General features: G+C 52.1%; 1 protein-coding gene and 1 long non-coding RNA gene across 3 annotated transcripts in view; one reads left to right on the plus strand and one right to left on the minus strand.

Moving 5' to 3' along the window:
- Window positions 1-20342, minus strand: part of LOC121111076 (protein MANBAL-like) — a 614289-nt gene that overhangs the window by 218379 nt on the left and 375568 nt on the right. The gene's annotated exons all lie outside the window — the stretch shown is intronic.
- Window positions 17320-18087, plus strand: LOC121113313. Its single transcript, XR_005860736.1, has 2 exons — window positions 17320-17573; window positions 17972-18087. It is a non-coding gene; the product is annotated as an uncharacterized LOC121113313 (long non-coding RNA).

Raw genomic sequence — 20342 nt, forward strand, 5'->3', positions numbered from 1 at the left:
CCAGGGCGGGGGGTGGGGGGGGGGGAAGGTGAGAAATTGATTGCGGGGTGGGAGCTGGGGGGTGGGAAATTGATTAGAGGGTGGGAATTTTAGGGGTGGGATCAGAAACAATTGTCAGGGTGGGAAATGGTTGGGAATATCTATTGTCATTTATTTGCTGTTTTGTACGTTCAATTATTAAATGCTTGGCGTTCACTTTCCTACACCTCTGCCTGCAGTCGTTTGTGCAGCACCAAAGCCCCCCCAGGTCCCCGTGCCCACCTCTGGGGATGCTGTTGTGGTGGGGTGGCTGCAGCGAGCCAAGAGCTCCTCCAGTCTGAACATCTCCACCACCATCGCTGCTGTCAATGTCTCTGTTGCCTTGCTTTGTTCCTGGGGAAGGCAACGGTCACGTGCTGAGCAGTGGGTGTGTTGAACTGGGGGCACTGGGCACTACTGGAGGCACTGGGAAGTCCACTGGGGGGCACTGGGAGGCTACTGAGGGCCGCATACAGCACTGGGGTGGCTTCAGGCAGCACTGGGGGGCACTGAGTTTGCACAAGGAGACTCTGGACAATACTGGGAGGCAACGGGAGCTTAGTGGGGAACTGCAAAGAGCAGCAGGGGGCACTGGAGAGCTTTGGACAGCACTTGCAGGGTGGGAGGAGGTTCCCACAGTACCCGGGCGGCACCTTTTAACCTCATTAATTTGCTGTTCTCCAACATCTCACCCACGGCATTAAGCAATCCGTTTCTTCCATGGGGGAGGCTTTCTCCTTGGGGCTGACCCCCCCCAGCGCCACTGTTCCACGCATTCCCACCCTGATGCTGTCACTCAGTGACACATTTGTCACCGACAGACTCCCCGTGGGTCCTGAGGTGGGCTGAGGGGTGTCCTGTGAAAGCAACCCCAGTGACAGCCCCCAGCCCTAGAAGGCTCAGATCCTGGAAAACCACCGTTAATGCTGCCAAAATCAGCTTCATCTCATCACCCTGGGACTCCATCTGGGGGCTCTGTGGAAGCTTCCCCTGTGTCAAGCTGGTGCTACCCCGTGCTCGTTGACGATGCTTCATGCTCTGGCATACACACCTGCAGAGGTTAAATCTGCTCTGCACCCTCGCTTCAAGTCAGACCTTTTTCAACGGGTTCAAATATTCTCCCAGGTAGAAAACCAAAGGGACGTTCCAGCGGAAGAGCACTAGCAGGAGGAGCCTCCCGCATTGCTGCTCCCAGGACCCACAGCACTCATTTTTCCCTGCCTGCACAACGCTTCTTTGTCTGCCCACGCACTCCTGGCTGTGCACATATACTGACAGACATACAGATACCTTGTCACTGCTCTTCTGCCTCCACGTTTCTGGAGTACTGGGAGTTTTGTCTTCACACAGGAACTCCGCCAAGCCTGTATGTCCAGAGCTGCATTTTCCAGTCCATGGCACCTTGATCCCAGGACGTGCTCCGCCACGTGCTTCTAGGACATGAACATCTGGTGTTGCACAAAGGCCCCTGAAAGTAAAAGCATCCCGGCAGGTTTGCACTGCTCCCACACTCCCCAGCGCTCTCTCTAAAATCTCACACAACACAGACTCTCTCAGACTCTTGACTGCAGCCCAGTAGCACAGGATCTCCCCTCTCACTTTATGAGAGAAGAGGCCATAGTTTGTCTTTCTTTCTCAGCTTTGCAGATACCATCAGGCAAGAACTGGCTTTCCCACCCTGCAGCCAGGAGTGCTCCAACCTGAGGGGTGAGTGGCTGTGAGAGGAAGGTCTCTGCGGAAGCGCAGCTCATTCCTCCCCTCTGACAGGGCCAGAAGGCATGAGACAAAAGAGGAAAGCACAGTGCGTCTGCATTTCCCTCGTGGCTCTTATTTCCTGCGTTACGGTGGGAAACGAGCTGAGCCGCTGTGCCTCTCTATTATGGTTAGCTCTGCAGCTCTGCCATCATCTTTAGACTCAGCTGTTCCTGTGCATAATGCTCCACACAATCACCCTGCAGAGGTCAAAGCCCTGCCTGGCTGCTGTCACTCACCTGGAGGTTGCAGGGTGCTGTACCTCCTGCCTGTACCTGCTTCTAGGTGTCGCTTGCAAGACATTGAGAGTCCACCTGGTTGGAACTGCGGTCAACAAACACAAACGTGAAACAAGTAAGAAGGGATTCTTTTGTTTCACAGGCTTTCACCTTTGTTAAAACATGGTCTGCTGCGGAGCACGGCTGGAAGCGTTTCACCTGTGCAGAAAAGGGGTGGAGCCTGGTCCCAGCCCTCCCTAACCTCATTTAAGGGCTGGCTGTCTAAGGGGAAGAATCTCTACTGGGACATCTGCTCTCTGCTAATACCTTCTGAGTCCTGTTCTTCAGAAAGGGGTCTTTCTTTACTAGCTTGAGTCCTTCACCATTCTTGGGAAAATTAAAACACAGTAAAGCAGCTGTATCTGCCACTACCTTTCACTACGGTTACCATTTTAGGTTATGGTTAAAGGTTGAACTTGAGAGTTGGACTGCTGCCACAAGGCTCTGGCTTTGCCGGGCATCCCTCCGGACTGGGCCCCAAAGCAGCCCCAGCTGAGCCTGGTCCTCCTCCAGCCTGGGCCTCCTGGGTCCCAAAGCAGCCCCAACTGAGCCTGGTCCTCCTCCAGCCTGGGCCCCAAAGCAGCCCCAACTGTGCCAGGCCCCCCTCCATCCTGGGCCCCAAAGCAGCCCCAACTGAGCCTGGTCCTCCTCCAGCCTGGGCCCCAAAGCAGCCCCAACTGAGCCTGGTCCTCCTCCAGCCTGGGCCCCAAAGCAGCCCCAACTGAGCCTGGTCCTCCTCCAGACTGGGCCCCAAAGCAGCCCCAACAGAGCCTGGTCCTCCTCCAGCCTGGGCCCCAAAGCAGCCCCAACTGAGCCTGGTCCTCCTCCAGCCTGGGCCCCAAAGCAGCCCCAACTGAGCCTGGTCCTCCTCCAGACTGGGCCCCAAAGCAGCCCCAACTGAGCCTGGTCCTCCTCCAGTCTGGGCCCCGACGCCCTGGCTCTGCCTGGGCCCCTCCAGACTGGGCCCAAAGGAGGCCTCAACTGTGCCAGGCCCCCCTCCAGACTGGGCCCCGAGGCCCCGACTGTGCTGGGCCCCCCTCCAGACTGGGCCCCAAAGCAGCCCCAACTGAGCCTGGTCCTCCTCCAGACTGGGCCCCGACGCCCTGGCTCTGCCTGGGCCCCCTCCAGACTGGGCCCAAAGGAGGCCACAACTGTGCCAGGCCCCCTCCAGACTGGGCCCCGAGGCCCCGACTGTGCTGGGCCCCCCTCCAGACTGGGCCCCAAAGCAGCCTCAACCGAGCCTGGTCCTCCTCCAGCCTGGGCCCCAAAGCAGCCCCAACTGAGCCTGGTCCTCCTCCAGCCTGGGCCACAAAGCAGCCCCAACTGAGCCTGGTCCTCCTCCAGACTGGGCCCCAAAGCAGCCCCAACTGAGCCTGGTCCTCCTCCAGTCTGGGCCCCGACGCCCTGGCTCTGCCTGGGCCCCCTCCAGACTGGGCCCAAAGGAGGCCTCAACTGTGCCAGGCCCCCCTCCAGACTGGGCCCCGAGGCCCCGACTGTGCTGGGCCCCCCTCCAGACTGGGCCCCAAAGCAGCCCCAACTGAGCCTGGTCCTCCTCCAGACTGGGCCCCGACGCCCTGGCTCTGCCTGGGCCCCCTCCAGACTGGGCCCAAAGGTGGCCACAACTGTGCCAGGCCCCCTCCAGACTGGGCCCCGAGGCCCCGACTGTGCTGGGCCACCCTCCGGCACAGGCCCTGCCTTAAGCCCCGCCCCCCGTGGACAGCTCTGCTATTTGCCTGCTTTGTTTTTTCTCTCTCTTACCTCTTATTTCCCTGTTCTCTCTGCAAATGCATTCAGATCCCCGGGATGGAGTGCGCTGATACTGCTGCGTTCTTCCTGCACCAACTGTCCGGGCGGCTCAGCATGTTCTACAGAACAGCATGCCTTTGGAAATGCTCGGAGTATGTAGCCTGACAGCAAGAGCACACTGCGCTCTTCTGGCTATTTCTCAACATGTCAGAGGGACAGGAGTGTGCTCAGCCTTGTGTGGTTGCACGTATGCAAAAATCCCTATCGCAGCTGTAAACATCTTTGTTGTTCTGCTTTACAGCAGTAGTGTGTGACGAGAAGCCTACAACTATCAATTTAGAGGAGGTAATTAATTGTGACAGTTCCCCTTTCTTCTTCCCTTGACGATGGAGGTGATGGGGTTCTCCTATGCTATGTGCTGGTGTAATACCTCTGAGCCTCAGTTTTGATGGGTTCAGCAAAGCTCATGGCAACAGGCTTTGGTCAGCCTCAGATCTGCTGATGAGATAAATAGATGATGATAAGAGAGACCGAAAGAAAAATCACGAGGCAAGAGTTGTTTTTTTCTTCTAGTCAGCACGCCATCGCTAAATCTTCCATACTGTGACTTTTATCTTGATAGTGATGATCCCTTCACCTCACACGTTTAGCACAACGCTTTCTGTTGTGGAGATTCCCATCGTGAATCTCACCCACGGCATTAAGCAATCCGTTTCTTCCATGGGAGAGGCTTTCTCCCTGGGGCTGACCCCCCCCCAGCGCCGCTTGGCTCTGCCCTGGGCACTGTGTTCCACGCATTCCCACCCTGATGCTGTCACTCAGTGACACATTGTCACCGACAGACTCCCCGTGGGTCCTGAGGTGGGCTGGGGGGTGTCCTGTGAAAGCCACCCCAGTGACAGCCCCCAGCCCTAGAAGGCACAGATCCTGGAAAACCACCGTTAATGCTGCCAAAATCAGCTTCATCTCATCACCCTGGGACTCCTACTGGGGGCTCTGTGGAAGCTTCCCCTGTGTCAAGCTGGTGCTACCCTGTGCTCGTTGACGATGCTTCATGCTCTGGCATACACACCCGCAGAGGTTAAATCTGCTCTGCACCCTCACTTCAAGTCAGACCTTTTTCAAGCACACCCTTACCTGCCGTTGCTAAGCAAGCACCTGCCTGCCTTTGCTTAGCAAGCACCTTTCTTCCCTTGGCCTATGATGAGTGGATACAGGTAAGAGAGAAGAGCAGAACTGAGGATGAAATTAAGAGAGATGAGCAGGAACAGATTGGAGAGCTGGAGAGGGGGAAAAAGCATGCTGGTAAAACAAGAGTAGAAGAGAAGAAGGAAGGATACAGGTAAGGAAGAAGTGCAGAAGATGAAAAGAGCAACAGAGGAAAGGATCTGATACAGGCAAGACAGCAGAAGAGGAGATGAGCAGAAGAGAAGAGAGGATAAAGCTATGACAGATGCTGGGAAGGATAAGAGCAGAAAGAGAGAAGAACAGACACGGAAGAAACAAGAGCAGAAGAGGAAGAGAAGAAAAAGAGGATGAAGGTAAGAAAAACAAGCGGGTGGAAGAAAAGCTGAAAAAAACGATGAGTGGATACAGATGAGACAGAAAAGCAGAAGCGGAGGAGGAGCTTAAGAGCAGAAGAGAGAAAAGAGGTATGGCAGAAGTACAGGAGGTGGGAAGAGGGGAAAGATACAGGGAAAAAATGAAACAGCAGAAGAGTACAGATGCAGAAGATGAGATGATATAGGGAGCAAAGAAGAGCAGAAAAGGAGAGCGGTCAGAAGAAAGAAGTGAGGATACAGGGGAAAAAACAGGAGAAGGGGAACAGATGCAGAAGATAGATAAGTGAGAATACAGGGAATAAAGAAGAGCAAGAGAGGAGAGCAGAGGCAGAAGAAATAGGAGTGAGGATACAGAGAAGAAAGAACAGGAGAAAAGGAGTGCAGATGCCGAAGAAAGAGGACTGAGGAGACACAGAAGAAAAGAACAGTGTGAAGAGGAGTGCAGACGCAGACGAAGGAAAAGTGAGGATGCGGGGAAGAAAGAATGGCACAATAGGAGCCGTCACGGGGAGAAATTAATAGCCAGCTGAAGAGGAGCAAGGACAGAGGGAAGATGACCCAGCAGAAGAGGAGAGGATAATACTAAGGGAGAAGAACCTAAGAGTAGATGAGTCGCCACATCAGTGGGAAGAGGTAAAGCAGAAACGGGGAAACAGGAGTGAGGAGGAGAAAAGGAATAAGAGGAGTAATGGGCAGGGGAGGACTGCGAGGAGGGAACAGCAGAGCACAGAAGTGCAGAAGAAGGAAGAAGAGAAATAACGGCGCAGAGAAAAGGGAGAGAAGAGTATGGAAAAGAAATGAAGTAGAGGAGAGGAAGACAGCAGAGAAGTGAAGTTAGAAAAGACAGAAGAGGCAAAGGAGGGAAGGGGCATCAGGGAAGGGATTCCAAAGGTTAGAAAGGAAGAGAAATAAAGACGACAGAGGTTCAACAGTAGGAGAACAGGACATGTAAGAAATGGGAAGGCGTGTGGAGAGAGCAGAGAGAGAAGGTGAGAACAAATTAAGTCACTAAGAAGAAAAAGGAAATGGGAATAATTTTTAATCTCTATTAAAGCTGGATTCTGTTCAGGACACGCAGTTGGTGCTGTTCTGCTTCTTTTCTTTCCTGTTTTTTGCATTGCTTGTGTTCTTTTAGACAATTGAACAACTAAAAACATTCAGGAACATTTTCAGAGCTTTGTAATGTCTCCTTAATCTCAGCTGCACTGAAATACCTGACTGATGTCAAGTGGAGGGTCACCTCCTTCAAGGCATCCTGCCTTGAAGGACTCCACCTCTGTGTGTTTACCTTTATTAAAAATTTTACCTTTGTGAAGAAACAGAGATGATTCCATACTTGGCCAAGAATCCTCTTCTGCCATCCAGCACATCCATTTCCGAGCAGGACATCATCACTGCCTTGACTAATTTGCTATTGATACCTTGGGATATAAACAAAGCCAAAACTGGAGGCCAAGCCCTACAGTACAGGAAAAAAAAAGGAACTCTAAGCTCTAACGTGCCTATGACTCTTCTGAGTCAGGGGAAGAAGCCAGGGAGAACAAAACTGGCTGAGCAGTCAGGAACCCAACAGTAAAGCCAAATCTATGCTGCTCAGCGTGGGTGTGAACGCAGTAGTAACGCGGTGAAATAGCAATGACTCCCTGTCACACGGCCAATTGTAATAAAAGGAGGTTATTCCAGCACAAAGGAAAGGGCAGGTTTTGGTGTTGAAAAGCACAACATACGACAGGCAAAATGTGAGTACTTTTCCATTTAGGGTGGTCCGTACCTGTTGTGGAGGAAGTCGTGGGGAAAGGAGGGGAAATAGGCTCAAGAAAGCAGTAGGAATGCAGTTTAAAAGCATGTATCTGGTGCCCCCTTTTGGAAATGCTCCTCTTGAGAAGAGCAGCACAAATGCTCCGTGCTTTTGTGCGTCTCTGCAGTAGGGATTTTCCTTCTGGACTCACAGTACGTCTCATAATTATCGAAAATTGGAGTTCAGTTAGTTTGCAATTTAACCAACTGTTTTCCATAAAACAGTTTTTGGCCATGCAATTTGTGAAAGGCAGCAGGTGGGAGACTTCACCCATTATTTTAGGGGGAGGAGAGGAGCTGCTGTGTTTGCGTGTTTGTTTTGCTTTGCTTTGCTTTAGGGAACTAAATTGAATGACAACGTTTAAGGCTCACTCTGTATTTTGTTATAGGATGGTGCCCTCTTAGGCTTAAACTACGATGGAATACTCTCCGACGATTCATATCTCTCTAACGCTGAAATACTATCTGGCAATATAATAGAAAAGGCTATACGAATATGTCATCCCTGTGTCACGGGAATCATAAGCCCTGTGCATGTGCTACGTTTAGTACACCCTCCATCATTCTCGCAGCCATACATGGGGCTCTGGGCAGCAGACGTTTCTGTTGTTGGGGGTCCTGCTGCCACCTCGAGGTACTGAGCCAAACTGCCACCTTCTGTGTGAAACGGGAGGAAAAACACAATTCTGAACCCGCAGCACCTCAAAGTGCCTCCAAGAGCCCCCAGCTACTGCCCTGAGCCCTCCGGTTCTCCCTGCTGCCCCTTAAAAACCTCAGGAGTGCCAGCAGCACCTCGTGCCTTAGGATGCCCGGTGGATGTCACAAGGATGCACTCAACTCTTGCATCGTGACCATTGGCAAAAATAGCCAATGACACGACCCAATGTGGGGGCTCAGAGGTGTCATACAGGGAAACCTGCTGTGCTGCAGCGTGGTGCCCAGTGCCTCTGGTCCTGCTGCTGGGCACCGCTGGGTGCAGCCCGGCTCCGTCCTCTCTGCACCTCCCTGCAGGGGCTGATGGCCGTGCCTGGGATCCCCCTGAGCCTCCTCTTCTGCAGGCCAAGCCGCCCCAGCTCTCCCAGAATCCTACCCCAACCATTTCCCACGCAGCGCTGAGGAGGGGAGGGGATGTGGGGGGGAAGGATGGGGCTGGTGGTTGCAGTCCTATGACGCTGCCATTGGTGCTGCCCCGTCCTTACCCAGAGGTGGGCACAGGGAAAGGGGGGTTGGAGTGGGAGGGTCTTTGGAGCTGCAGAACATTTAATCATTTCACATAAAGAGCAATAAGCAGAGAAATGTCCATATTCCCAACCAGTTTCCATCCTAACAATCGCTCCCCCCTCACAGCTCCCCTCCTCGGGGCCAACACGAAGCGGCTCCGTGTCGGCTTCACGCAGCTCCGGGAGCTCCGCACGGGGACAGACCGGGATAAGGAAAACGGGAGTTGGGGACTCCACCTGCGGGGCAGGGAGCTCAGCACGCGCTGCTGCCGATTTGAGCCAAGCAAGAACCGAAGGCGCCCGCCTGACTCTCTGCCAGGCTTGAAACACGTCTCGACCCGCGGGATCAGTCCCTCTCTTTTCGGGGCTGCTCGGCTCAGCCAGGAGCTGCTCCCGGAGGCCGGGCGGGTCCCGCTGCTTGTGGTCAGCCGCCGCTTCTCACAGCCCAGCAGTGCCCCACTGCAATGATGGGAGGACGGCTCAGTTTCCCTCTCCGGAGGACAGACTAGGATTCTGATGGGGGACGGACGGGGCCGACGGCGGTTGCCCCTGCGCCGCCCTCCCCTGACCGTCCGGCATCCCCGAGGCACGGGGCAGGTGGCGGCGGCGACGTGGGGCGGCGGAGCACCGCTTTCGCCACACGGAACCCCCGCAGCTCCACCATCGCGCCGGCGCCATCATGGAGGCTCCGGGTCCGCGGCTGCCCCTCCTGCTCCGCGCTCCCATTGGTCGGTCCGCCAAGGGGGGCGGGCACTCCGCGTGGGGGCCTTTCCCTCCGTCGTCGCACCGTCGTTGCGTCATCACTGCGCGCGTCCCGGATGGCCCCAGCCTGGCTGTCCGCGGTGCTGCCTGCCGCCATGCGCCTGCTTCGCTTCCACGGCCCCCAGGGCGGCCGGGCCCCGGCTGGGGCTGGAGGAGGAGGGGGAGGAGAAGAAGGATGAGGAGAAGGAGAAGGAGAAGGAGAAGGAGAAGGAGAAGGAGAAGGAGAAAGAAGGAGAGGAGAAGGAGGGCGGGGATGTGGTGGACCTCAGCGAGGCCGAGCCCGCCCTGCCCCGCTCCATGCGGGCCTTCCTGGAGAGCGGCGAGCTGTCGGCTGCCTGCAGGTGGAGGAGCGGGGTCTCTGGGCGGGTGGCTGGGGCCCGGCGATGGCGCTGGGGAACTTGCTGACCATGAGGGCTCCGTGGGCACCTTGACGTACTGCTCCAGGCAGCGGTCGCGGTACTTCAGCCCCACGCAGATCACCTTCTCGGGGGTCGTCGATGGGCACCAACAGCCGCACTCACGCGGTGCCCTGGGTTTTTCTTCCCTTCCTTGTTTGTGCGTGATGCTTTTGTAGGAACTTCATAGGTGTTCAGGAAGTGCAAACTCTTCTGAGATATGAGTTGTTTTCAAGAGAGCCCCATTGCATCCATTCCACTTGGGCTGTTTTGTTCCCTCCTGAGGCTGAAAGGGACTTCAGAACCCTACATAGAACTTGCTGCTGCTCCAGCATGGAAAGCAGAGATCGTGAAGTGTGACTGCCATTGGGGCAGGGGGGAGAGGAGCTAAGACATTCATCTGCCAGCATGAAGTAGCAGGTCTTGAAAATGGTAGCGGCTGTGGTAGGCCAATTGGCAGGACCGTCAGCAGTGAAAATGAATTACTTCTGTGGGACGGTCCTGATTCAGCTGACAATGCTGCAGGAATCATACAGCCTTCGTGCAAGCACATGAGGAGCTTGTTGTTGCAAAAGCAGGTGCTTTGCATCACTCTGACGTTCTGCCATGGGACTCTTCTTCCTAGTTTTTGATGTATATGGAGGCATTGCTAAGGAGGACATAACAGGCAGCATTAAATCCGAGGCGTCAGGAGACCTGGAAGATGCTTTGCTGGCTGTGGGTGAGTGCTCTGCTTTTAAACCTTGTCTACAAAGTAATGAAATGATGAGAGGTGCTGTGAGTTCCCTTGATTGGCTGTTACATAGTTTCAGACATGGTTTGTCTTTGGTTTACGGGCACAAAGCCAGGCTGGGTGGGACCTGGAGCACCCTGGTGTAGAGGGAGGTGTCCCTGGCGATTGCAGGGGGGTTGGAACAAGATGATCTTAGGGGTCCCTTCCAACCCAAACCATTCTATGATTCTATGCTTTAAGGACCCAATTGGGTGAGAAGGTGTTGTGCTTTATAGTACAGCGTGCTTGGCCAAAGGATGCTTTGGCAGCAGAGGTTTGCTGTCAGGAGGCATGGAACCTTCCCGCCAAATACTGCTGTGGCAACCAGGCACAGAGACGTCAGCTCCCAGCGTGTCACTGACTGTGGATGCCTGCACTGCACCTGCTGTTTGCTAGCCTGGAGTTGCATCTTGACAGAAGAAACAGCTGCACCGTGAAAGTGCTGCACAGCGATGTGGAAACCTCCTGCTTTTCTGACCTTAATTCTCTTGTTCTTGTCTCTTCCTTACAGTAAAGTGTGTGTGAAACAAGCCTGCGTACTTTGCTGAAAGACTGTATAAATCCATGAAGGTAAACAGATTGTGGAGTAAGATTGCTTGCTTCTTTCTCGCATTTTCATGCTCGAGTCAGCAGCATCATGGCAATCATGAGACGGGAGCTGCAGCCAGTCAGGAAACTGGCTTTTCTAGGAAAGCTCAGGCTTTTCTGCACATCGGGGCAATAGTCATACTCAGGAGCAGGCTGCTAATGGATCGCTCCATTAAGGCAGAAATGCTCTAACTAAGAACAGCTCCTGCACAAGACCGGGCACTGAGGCCTTTGTGTCTGTCTGTGATTCTCCAGAAGGTTCTGTGTTAGCTGTACGTGGTTGCTTTGCTTCCTAGGGCCTGGGAGCAGATGGCAAACACTCTGATCAGAGTGGTGGTGTTCCGCTTCAAGATAGATATACTGGATATCGGAAGAGAGCTCCTGACTATGTATGGGAAGTCTCTCTACTCCTTCATTAAGGTAAACTTGTTGATCTTAGACACAAAAAGTGGGATTTGCTGTGTGCTTTTAAGGGGATGATCCCCCCTTGACACCTGTTGGGTATTTTAGAGTGGCTGAGATTAGGCAGACATTACAAAGACATACTGAAAATGTTCCTGAATCTTCTTAAATTGTCTAGAAGAATACAAGCACTGCAAAAGAATTCTGTGTCTTAAGAAGAATTCTGATTCAGTAGAACTTAAAAATTATTCATATTCCTTTTTTTTTTCCTTTCTCAGTAAGTCAGTTTGCTCTGGCCTTCTCTCTTCCTCTCTTCTACTTTCTGTTTTTCTGCACTCTTCTCCCTCTTTTCTCTGCACCATTCCTTCCCTTCTTCCTGCATCTGCCCTTCCCTCTTCTGCTGTTCCCTCTGTTCTCCTCGCTCTCTCTTTCTTTCCCTTGCCATTTTTAGATCAGCTCTCCTTACGCGTATCCTCTCTTCCGTTTTGCCCTCTTTCTTCCCCCCTCTCATTCATCACTCTTCTGTTCTTCCCCCTTACAAGCTCCTCTCTTCCCTTTTTTCTTTGTTCTGCTCGATCTTTTCTCTCCTCTCCTTCTCTGCTCTCCTCTTTATTGTCCCTGCTCCTCTCTCTGTCCCCCACTTTTCCCTTCTTTCTTCTCATTTATTCACCTTTGTATTCCCAGGGAGACTGCTCAGGAGACTACAGGGAACGTTCTGCTGAAGCTCTGTGGCAGCGAGGATTGAAGGATTCCTGGGGTATGTCCCGCGTTATGGGAAGGAGGGGATCATAAGGATTTCTCTCAGGTTTTTGTTTGTTTGTTTGTTTGTTTGTTTCTCTCATTAATTGCTATGAGTAGTGATTTTGATTAATTAATTCTCTGGTTGGGTAATAGCAGTTCCGTTTTAGCCTAGTAAAAAAAAGCCTTGTTTTACTAGCTTTAACCAAATCTATTTTGGCTTTGTTATTTCCTTGCAAGCTGTCCTTCTCTTCTGCATTTACCAGTAAATCCTGTCAAATGAAGCAAATTTGGATGCAGAATGTAGAAATTTGCAGAGGGAGGAATTAACTTTGTCATTATATGGAGAGAATGCAGCCTGGCTTCAGCTTTTGGAAGATAATGAAACCCCTCCAAAAGAACCCATCTGAAGTACAATCAGTGTTGATGTCATAGTGGTCTTTTCCAACCTAAATGATTCTAGGGTCACCAAATCCAACCCCCAACCCATTCCCACCATGCCCACTAACCATGTCCATCAGTGCCACACCTCCATGGTCCTTGCAAAGCTCTAACTTGACAACTTGCTCTCTGAGTGTGGAGCACAAACAGCCGTGCTGCACTTTGTGTGTATGTTGCCTGTAGGTCTGGAGGTGGGAAAGCTGCCCCAGTGACTGCAGAAGGAACTTCAGCTGCGCTACCATAGAATCATAGAATGGCCTGGGTTGAAAAGGACCATAACGATCATCGAGTTTCAACCCCCTGTTATGTGCAGGGTCGCCAACCACCAGACCCTCCCTAATACCTCCAGGGCAAGACTGGGCTTTTCCCTTACCACCTCCCAAGGTGAAAGCATTCCTGTGGTCTTCCCTGTCACCCAGTACATCCCCTTCCCCCACCATCTCTAGTTTAAAGCCCTGCTAACCAGCCCAGCCAACTTGTTCCCAAGAATATTTGTAGCCCTTCTAGTCAGTCAGCTCCCATTCGCTGTCAGCATTCCCCCTTTCTCAAGGCTGCGTCCCAAGCCTGGTTACAGGTCAGCCTCATAGTCTTGGTCTGTCTGCCTTGACTGGTGGGAGTGTAAATCATCAGGTTTGTGTGTCAAGCCTTTGCTCTCAATTAATTGCTGCCATTGGAACGGCACCTATTAAAGCATGACCTGTCCATAAAGCGTGTCGTCAGCACTGCCTGATGCCTCATCCTAAGCTGCCTTGTTATGGGGTCACATACCAAATGTGCCAGCACCGTCTGCTGGGACTCCTGGATAACACTGCTGTTAGAAACTCTGCTTTTGGTTGGTGCCTTTGTGTGATGTGAAATTCCCTACCAACCTCTGAAATAGAGCTTTCTTCTAAGCCCTACGCTCCTGTCTGCTAAGCTGTGCATTCTTATCACTGCACAGTGTGGTTCTTGTTTGCTTTTGCAGGTGTTTGTAACTGTTGGAGAATAACGCTCTGAAGGCATCACAGACTGCCTGCTTGTCTCTGCAGTGCTCGGGGCTGTTCTGAGCTGCAGGCTCGCTGCAGTCCCGTGGCATAGCCTTGCATCTGGTGACGGACTGAAGCTGGAGAATCCTGGCAGCAGAGGACGCTCCTGTCCCACAGAAGGGCTCACAGCTCCCACCGCAGCTCCACCGACCTCAGTGCTGGTGAGGAGGCTGAGATGCCTCCAAGTGATGAATGCAGTCCACCCAACCTTACACCTCGTGTGGTTCACTGTGCGAGGCGACCAGGAAGAAAGGTGGGCACAGGTAATACTGCATCAAAAGCAACTGCAGAGCTCTCAGGCTGGTAGTCCAGGGTGTGGGGGCCCAGGTGGTGCTGTGGGACAGGTGTGAAAGGAGGGCACTGGTGGTGCGTGCCAGTCCTTGGCTGCAGGACTGGTGCTGGTGGCAGGGCCTTGGGTTTGTGTCTGCAGGACCTATTTGCAGATTGGTGTCTGCTTGGAAGGGATGGGACCCACCTCCCAAAGGGAGGTGAGGATATTTTCATCAGTAGGATGGCAGCTTCACAAGGGAGGCTTTAACCTAAGAATGGTGAGGGCTTTTGATCACAGGGATGGGGTGATGTGAGGAAGAGGGACCAGAAAATCAGCACTTGCAGGGTTGCAAGGAAATGCCTGAAGGCACTGCTATGGGGAGATCCCCCAAAGCTCCAGAGGAGGTTGTGGTGGGTAACGGGGGGAGGCTGCTTGGAATTGTGCAGAGGGAGAGCTGGAGAGAGAAATAGATGGACAGAGGGATCAACAGAGGAGAGAACTGTTGGTTGGATGGATGGATGGATGGATGGACGGACGGACGGACGGATGGATGGATGGATGGATGGATGGATGGAAAAACGGATTGAAGGATCATTGGATGGACGGAACGATTGTTGGATGAAAGGGTGGATGTAAATACAGGTGGGTGGAGAGATCAACAGGAAAATATGATTTCTGCCTCAAAGACCAGTGTGCCCCCAGGCCCCACTCCCTCCATGGGGACCAGTGGGGGTGGCCCTGGGGGTACAGAAACCCACGTCCCATTGGCTGGAGCCACTCTCTTGGCTGCTACAGAACCAGAACCTTTGGAGGAGGCTCAGTTCCATGGCTCTGGCATGGGGAGTGCTGGATCCCTGGATCCTCTGTCCATTTGGGATGGGGTGATGGGGTCTGTGGTGCAGGATGGATCTTGGGTATGGTGGTCTGTTGCCCCCTTTTAGTGGGATGTGGGGTGAGAGAAGTCCTTGCCGTATGGGTCCCCTTCTTACAGGAGGGATTGGGCTCTATGGAGTAGAATGGGTCAGTGAGGTCCGTTGCCCACCTATCAGGTTTACGGGGTCCAGTGGGGCAGGGAGGGGTCCCAAACCCCTCAGTTGGATGCCCTGTTTAAGGTGGGAAGGAAGATAATGAGGTAAAGCGGGGCAGAGGGAGGGCCCCTCCCGGGAGGGCCCCTCCCCTTCATTGCTGTGATGTCAGTGGGGTAACAGCAGTTCTCAGGGTAACTGTCCCAACCCCAAACCATCCTAGACTCCTCTCTGATCAGCTGTGAAGATGGTGCCTTGTGGCCTTGTTCCCATCTGGGATGGATCGTTCTACAATGCTGTGTGTCCCATTGGGCCAAAAGTACTTACTGGTTTGGTGCTGAAATCCAACTCCATCCCTCACCAGCTGTATTCCCAAGGAATCCTCCTTCCCCATCCTCCCCAAGCTCCCAACTTCTATCTCCAACTGATGTGCAGAAATCAAACTCTATAACCACAGAGTAGTTATAAAGCAGGTATGTTTAATCAGCGCTGCACACACGCTGGATGCAGAGGGGGTATTCCCACCTAGCCTGCATACCGGAGGGCAAGCAAGGCACATACTTAAAGAACAAGCTGCTTACATATGCATTAGGATAAGGATAGGATAAGGGGGAATATGTGGAGTCATTCATGCATCTACTTACAAGTTGGGTCATCCCATTATGTGCTCCAAATACAAGGTTGAATTTTGGTCCTAAAATAATAGTGCTGTTAGCAGCAGCTTCCTCACCTGCCCCTAAGCAAATGGGCTCCCTCTGACCGCTTTTATGTTTGTGCTGAGCAGGTCAATTTAGTGACGGGACCCCAAAGCATGGTACGTCCATCCCTGCCTTTGGTAGTCATGTGCAGATCCAGCAGTCAGAGAAGTTTGAAGTCTTAGCACAGTTACTAATTACACTGTAAAAGGAGCTCTCTTCCCAGGCCAGAACACCTCCCTCATCCATTGAGATAAAGCAAATTAGTAACCAGCTCATCTTGTCTCGATGAGTTTAACTTTTGACGGTGCACTTTCCTTGGCAGACCAAGTAGTTCCCCGGCATCTTGGAATAACCTCCTGCAACAATACTTACCTCACATGCCTTATTAGTCCTACGAGGGAATGCCTCCAGCCACCCTAAAAAGCTATCAGGACCAACATACCGCAATATACCCCCCCGCCCCCCCCGCCTTTTCTTGGGAGTTCTGAGAAATCAATTTGCCATTGTTGCCCTGGCAGGTTCCCTTTCCCAGTAGGCCCACTTGTACCCTGTTCCTGGTACTAGGATTGTACTTGGTAGTCTCTGTTCCCGCAGTATGTTTTCTTATCTTCCCTTAGAACCAATTTCCATACAATACTAACGGGCACAACAATGTGTCCATCTGGGCGTGAACCCATCTGTCAGCTTGCTCTCTTCCCTTCTAAACCACTAATTAGATTCCTATCCTCCGTAGGATATTTTACAGGTTCTGACTCAGGTTCCGAGATTTTAAGTTTACCGTCTGGAATTAAAGCCTTCTTCAACTGCCTGTTCTGCCACCTGATCCGCCATCTTATCTCCAGTTTCCCGTACAGTGCTACCTTTCTGATGTCCTTTACAGAGTATAATAGCCATGCTCTTTGGTAGGCGTACATCATACTGAATGTTTTCCTTGTGTGTGAGCAATCCTTGCTCTTTCCAGATGGCACTATGAGCGTGTTCCACCCCAAAAGCATGTTTAGCATCTGACCATGTATTTAAGGCTCTTGTCAAGGCAGTTATTGCAGCCTTCTGAGCAAGTCCCCACAGGCAATGGTTGTTCGATTACCTGGTCAGTAGCAGTTACTGCATATCCTGCCTTACGGTTGCCTTGTCTCACAACACTGCTTCTGTCGGATGAACCCAGGAATCCTCAGCACTGTCCAATGGTTCCTCCTGTAGGTCTGGCCGACTGGCACAGTCAGTCTCCAAGCAGTCGCACGCTGCCGGTTTGGAGGTAGCTCTGTGTTGGTGTTAGAAGCATGGAATGGCCTGGGTTGAGAAGGACCTCAAAGATCGTCCAGTTCCAACCCCCTGCTATGTGCAGGGTCACCAACCGATGGACCAGGCTGCCCAGAGCCTTGTCTTGAAGAAGATTGTTTTTAGGAGAACAAAAACTTTGGACCACCTTTCAAATACAGAGAAAAAAAATAACGCTGTATTATTTTTTTGTTTTATTTTCCTGTTGTTATGATCAGGTAAAGAGACAGACATATCACATCTCAGAAATGGCTTTACTTCAGTGGCCTTAAATGGTCCCTCTGTGATCATTATTTTCTTATTGAATCGCTGTCAGACACAGCTGGTGGATTTTTGGGACGTCTGCAGTTTGGAGTTCCTGGCTAAAATGAACCACATGAATACGGATTACGGATATTCTTATCTCAGCACGCTTTTGAGATGGAGCATTCAAATTACAAGACCTTCAGTCTGCTGTTTTAATCTGACCCAGAAGGAAAACTTCACTACAGTTCGTTTCCTTGATTCCGTGCAATTTTATTTTGGAACTGAAGCTCAATCGGATATTAAACAACTTTTTTGAAAGTCTGTAATGAAAGTTGCATTTTTGCTTACACGTAGCCGCTTTGACCCACGGTGAATGGAAGTCATAAAGCAGGGTATAAAGGGAGTTTCTAAATTGCCTGTTGTTGAGGCCATTGAAGGCAACAGGAGAGTTCAGAATGTGACCTTTGAGAGCAAATTTGCCTCTGCTTCTTACTGAATTTTGTGTTGCGTTTTTCTGTATATATATTTTTTTGACTCAGAAATACAAATTATAATGAAGGTGAGGCACTTCACAATACATTTGGCTTCAGCATTGCTGAATATACATTTGTATATGTATATATATATGTATATATATATGTATATATTATGTATGTATATGTATATATGCATTGTACAGCAAAACATTTCAGAATCTGCAGAACGTTGCTAATAACTGCAGTGGAACAGGGAGGAATAGTGAAAACAGATTTCTGCTTTGAATGCTTTCAAATTTAATAATTAATGCATTTTATTTTTACTTGTATAGGATTATCATGAACTCTAGATAGGTAGTTACATTTGAAAATGCTAAGTGAGATAGCAAAACTGAATCATAAACACAGGAAACAGATTCTGCACTCATTTGCTTGCATTTCTGTCCTGCTGGCATGCTCTTTGTACTTTCTACCATTTCAGAATCACAGGAGCTAAAATAGTCTGAAAAAGAAGAGTCCAAATCCTTGCCTTTGGAAGGCCCAGCTCGTTACCCAACTCCTGAGCAAAGAAAAAGAATAAAGGCTTCAGTCACCACACATACTCACAGGGAGGTGGGAGTGGGAGGGAGGTGGGAGGTGAAAGGAGGGATGGAGAAGTGGACGGATGGACAACGTGGAAGTAGAGAGGGATGGATAGGGGAGGGATGGAGAACGAGGAAGGAGGGAGGGACACGCACCGGGCCACGTGCTTGGCTCACAAAGGTGACACCATCCTCCTTGTCGCAGACTTCAGCCTCAGCGTGACTGTCAGCCCTGTGGACACGCTGGCTGTCACTGTGCCCACCGTCTGCCACAACATCACCTGCAGCCTCTGTGGAACTTCAATGGCCGTCTCCACACCGACCGCCTCATCCAGAGCAGCACTGCCACGGGTCACCGCCTCAGTCCCGGGTCCCAGGTGTCCCCTGTGCCGGCAATCCCCCAGCAGTGAGTGAGTGGGCAGTGGACACAACCTGGGCTTCTCGCCGGGCCCTGCACGGGTGGGCAGTGTTCCAGGGGCACCGCCTCCGGCCCCACCCATCCCTCTCCAAAAACGAGCTGATGCTGTTCTCCTGGTTTGAGCGGCTGTGTACGGACTGTGCGACTGCCCGAGGGGAACCTTCCAACCTACTGCCTGAACTGAACTGAACTGAACTTCGGTGTCACGAGCGCGGCTGCAGATATGCAGTAACCGGACTGAAACTGCAACTATCGAAAGACCCACATGCAGAACAAACCGTACAGTGCACAGAATTCAGTGCACTTCATCACTGCAGTGATGAAGGAACTCGGCAACGGGGCCGCTGTTGTGTTTTGGTAACAGTGAGGAGGCACCAGCAACGAGCTGTGGATTGGCTGCCCCCCCTGCGCTGCACTGTGCATTCAGCGCTGGCCACGCGAGAGTGCGTGATCCGGCTCAGGGCATACAGACATGTCAGGAGGGCAGCAGGGTGAGGTAACTCAGGCAGAGGACACCGCTGCCTCCATGGGGATGCCGCAAGGCCTGAGCCAACCAGTCCCTCCCCTTACAGCCAATCCGAGCTGTGCTGGCTGATGGTCCTTTTGGGACCTCTTGGCGGATCGGTAGCTGTGCACTGCAGTGCTTAAACGCTCGCTTTGGCCGACTGTGTGTGTGTGAGCGTGTGTTCTGTGCAGTGCCTCATCCCCGCGTCCCAAACACCCCGACGCAGCGGTGCTCCGTGCCGTCCTGCAGGCTGCTGTGCAGCGCGCAGTGCTGCAGAGCTGTACTTCCCGGCCCTGTGCTTCCAGCAGTCTCGTGTGAGTTCTGCCTCCCCAGAAAACTCTTCTGGGGCAGTGCTGGTGCACCCTGTGCACGCACACGCGTGTGAAAAAGCAAGCACTGACATGCACACACCCCTGTACGTGCACACGCACGTGTATCCAAACACCTGCACACACCCACAGGCAAACACGTGCACACATGTGCAAGAACACCTTTGCTGACATCCATGAGCACACATACATCTACATGCATGTACACACGTGTGCAAAATGACACATCCATGTTCAAGCACAGCGATCTGTACGCACACATTTCAAGCCTACCTTTGCACACACATGCACATCCTTTGCACTCCTGTGTGCAAACAGCCACATACGTGCATGAACACGTGCGGTTCAACCCTGTGGCGTATTTGTGTCAAGCTGTGCGACCCTGCCTTGCACAAACCCATGTGCAGACATTGCAACCGCATCCCTCTGCACATAGCTGTGCAAGCCCATATTTGCACACACATATGAACACACCCCACATGGGCCACCTTTGCACGCTCACTCGCAAACAGCACCTTGCATGCCTCCATTTGCATGCAGACGTGCAAGCACAGCCTTGCACACGCATATGAATGCGCATGTGTGCAGAACCATACACACAAGTGCAAAGATGTACTCCCACACGTACCTGTGCAGTCACACACATGCAAGCACATCCTTGCACACCCGTGTGCACACACACCCGTACGCATGCAAAGGTATGCAAAACATGCAGCCATGTGCAAAGACCCCGATGCTCCTAACCATGATTATGCAGACATACATGTAAATGCAGACACGTGTGCAACGCAACCTTTTGCACACTCACATGCAAATACCATCCTGGAAACATCTAGCTGCGTGTGCACGTGTGCAGCCCCACCTCTTTGCACACCCCTGAGCACGCACACATGCAAGTCCCTCCTTGCACACAAACACGTGCATGCACACACTTGTGTAACCCCATCCATTTGCATAGCACTGTGCACACGTACATGTATGCAACTTCCTGTCCAACTCCATGCACAGACACCCATGTG

This window comes from Gallus gallus, chromosome 6 (assembly GCF_016699485.2).
Source record: "Gallus gallus isolate bGalGal1 chromosome 6, bGalGal1.mat.broiler.GRCg7b, whole genome shotgun sequence".
NCBI lineage: Eukaryota > Metazoa > Chordata > Aves > Galliformes > Phasianidae > Gallus > Gallus gallus.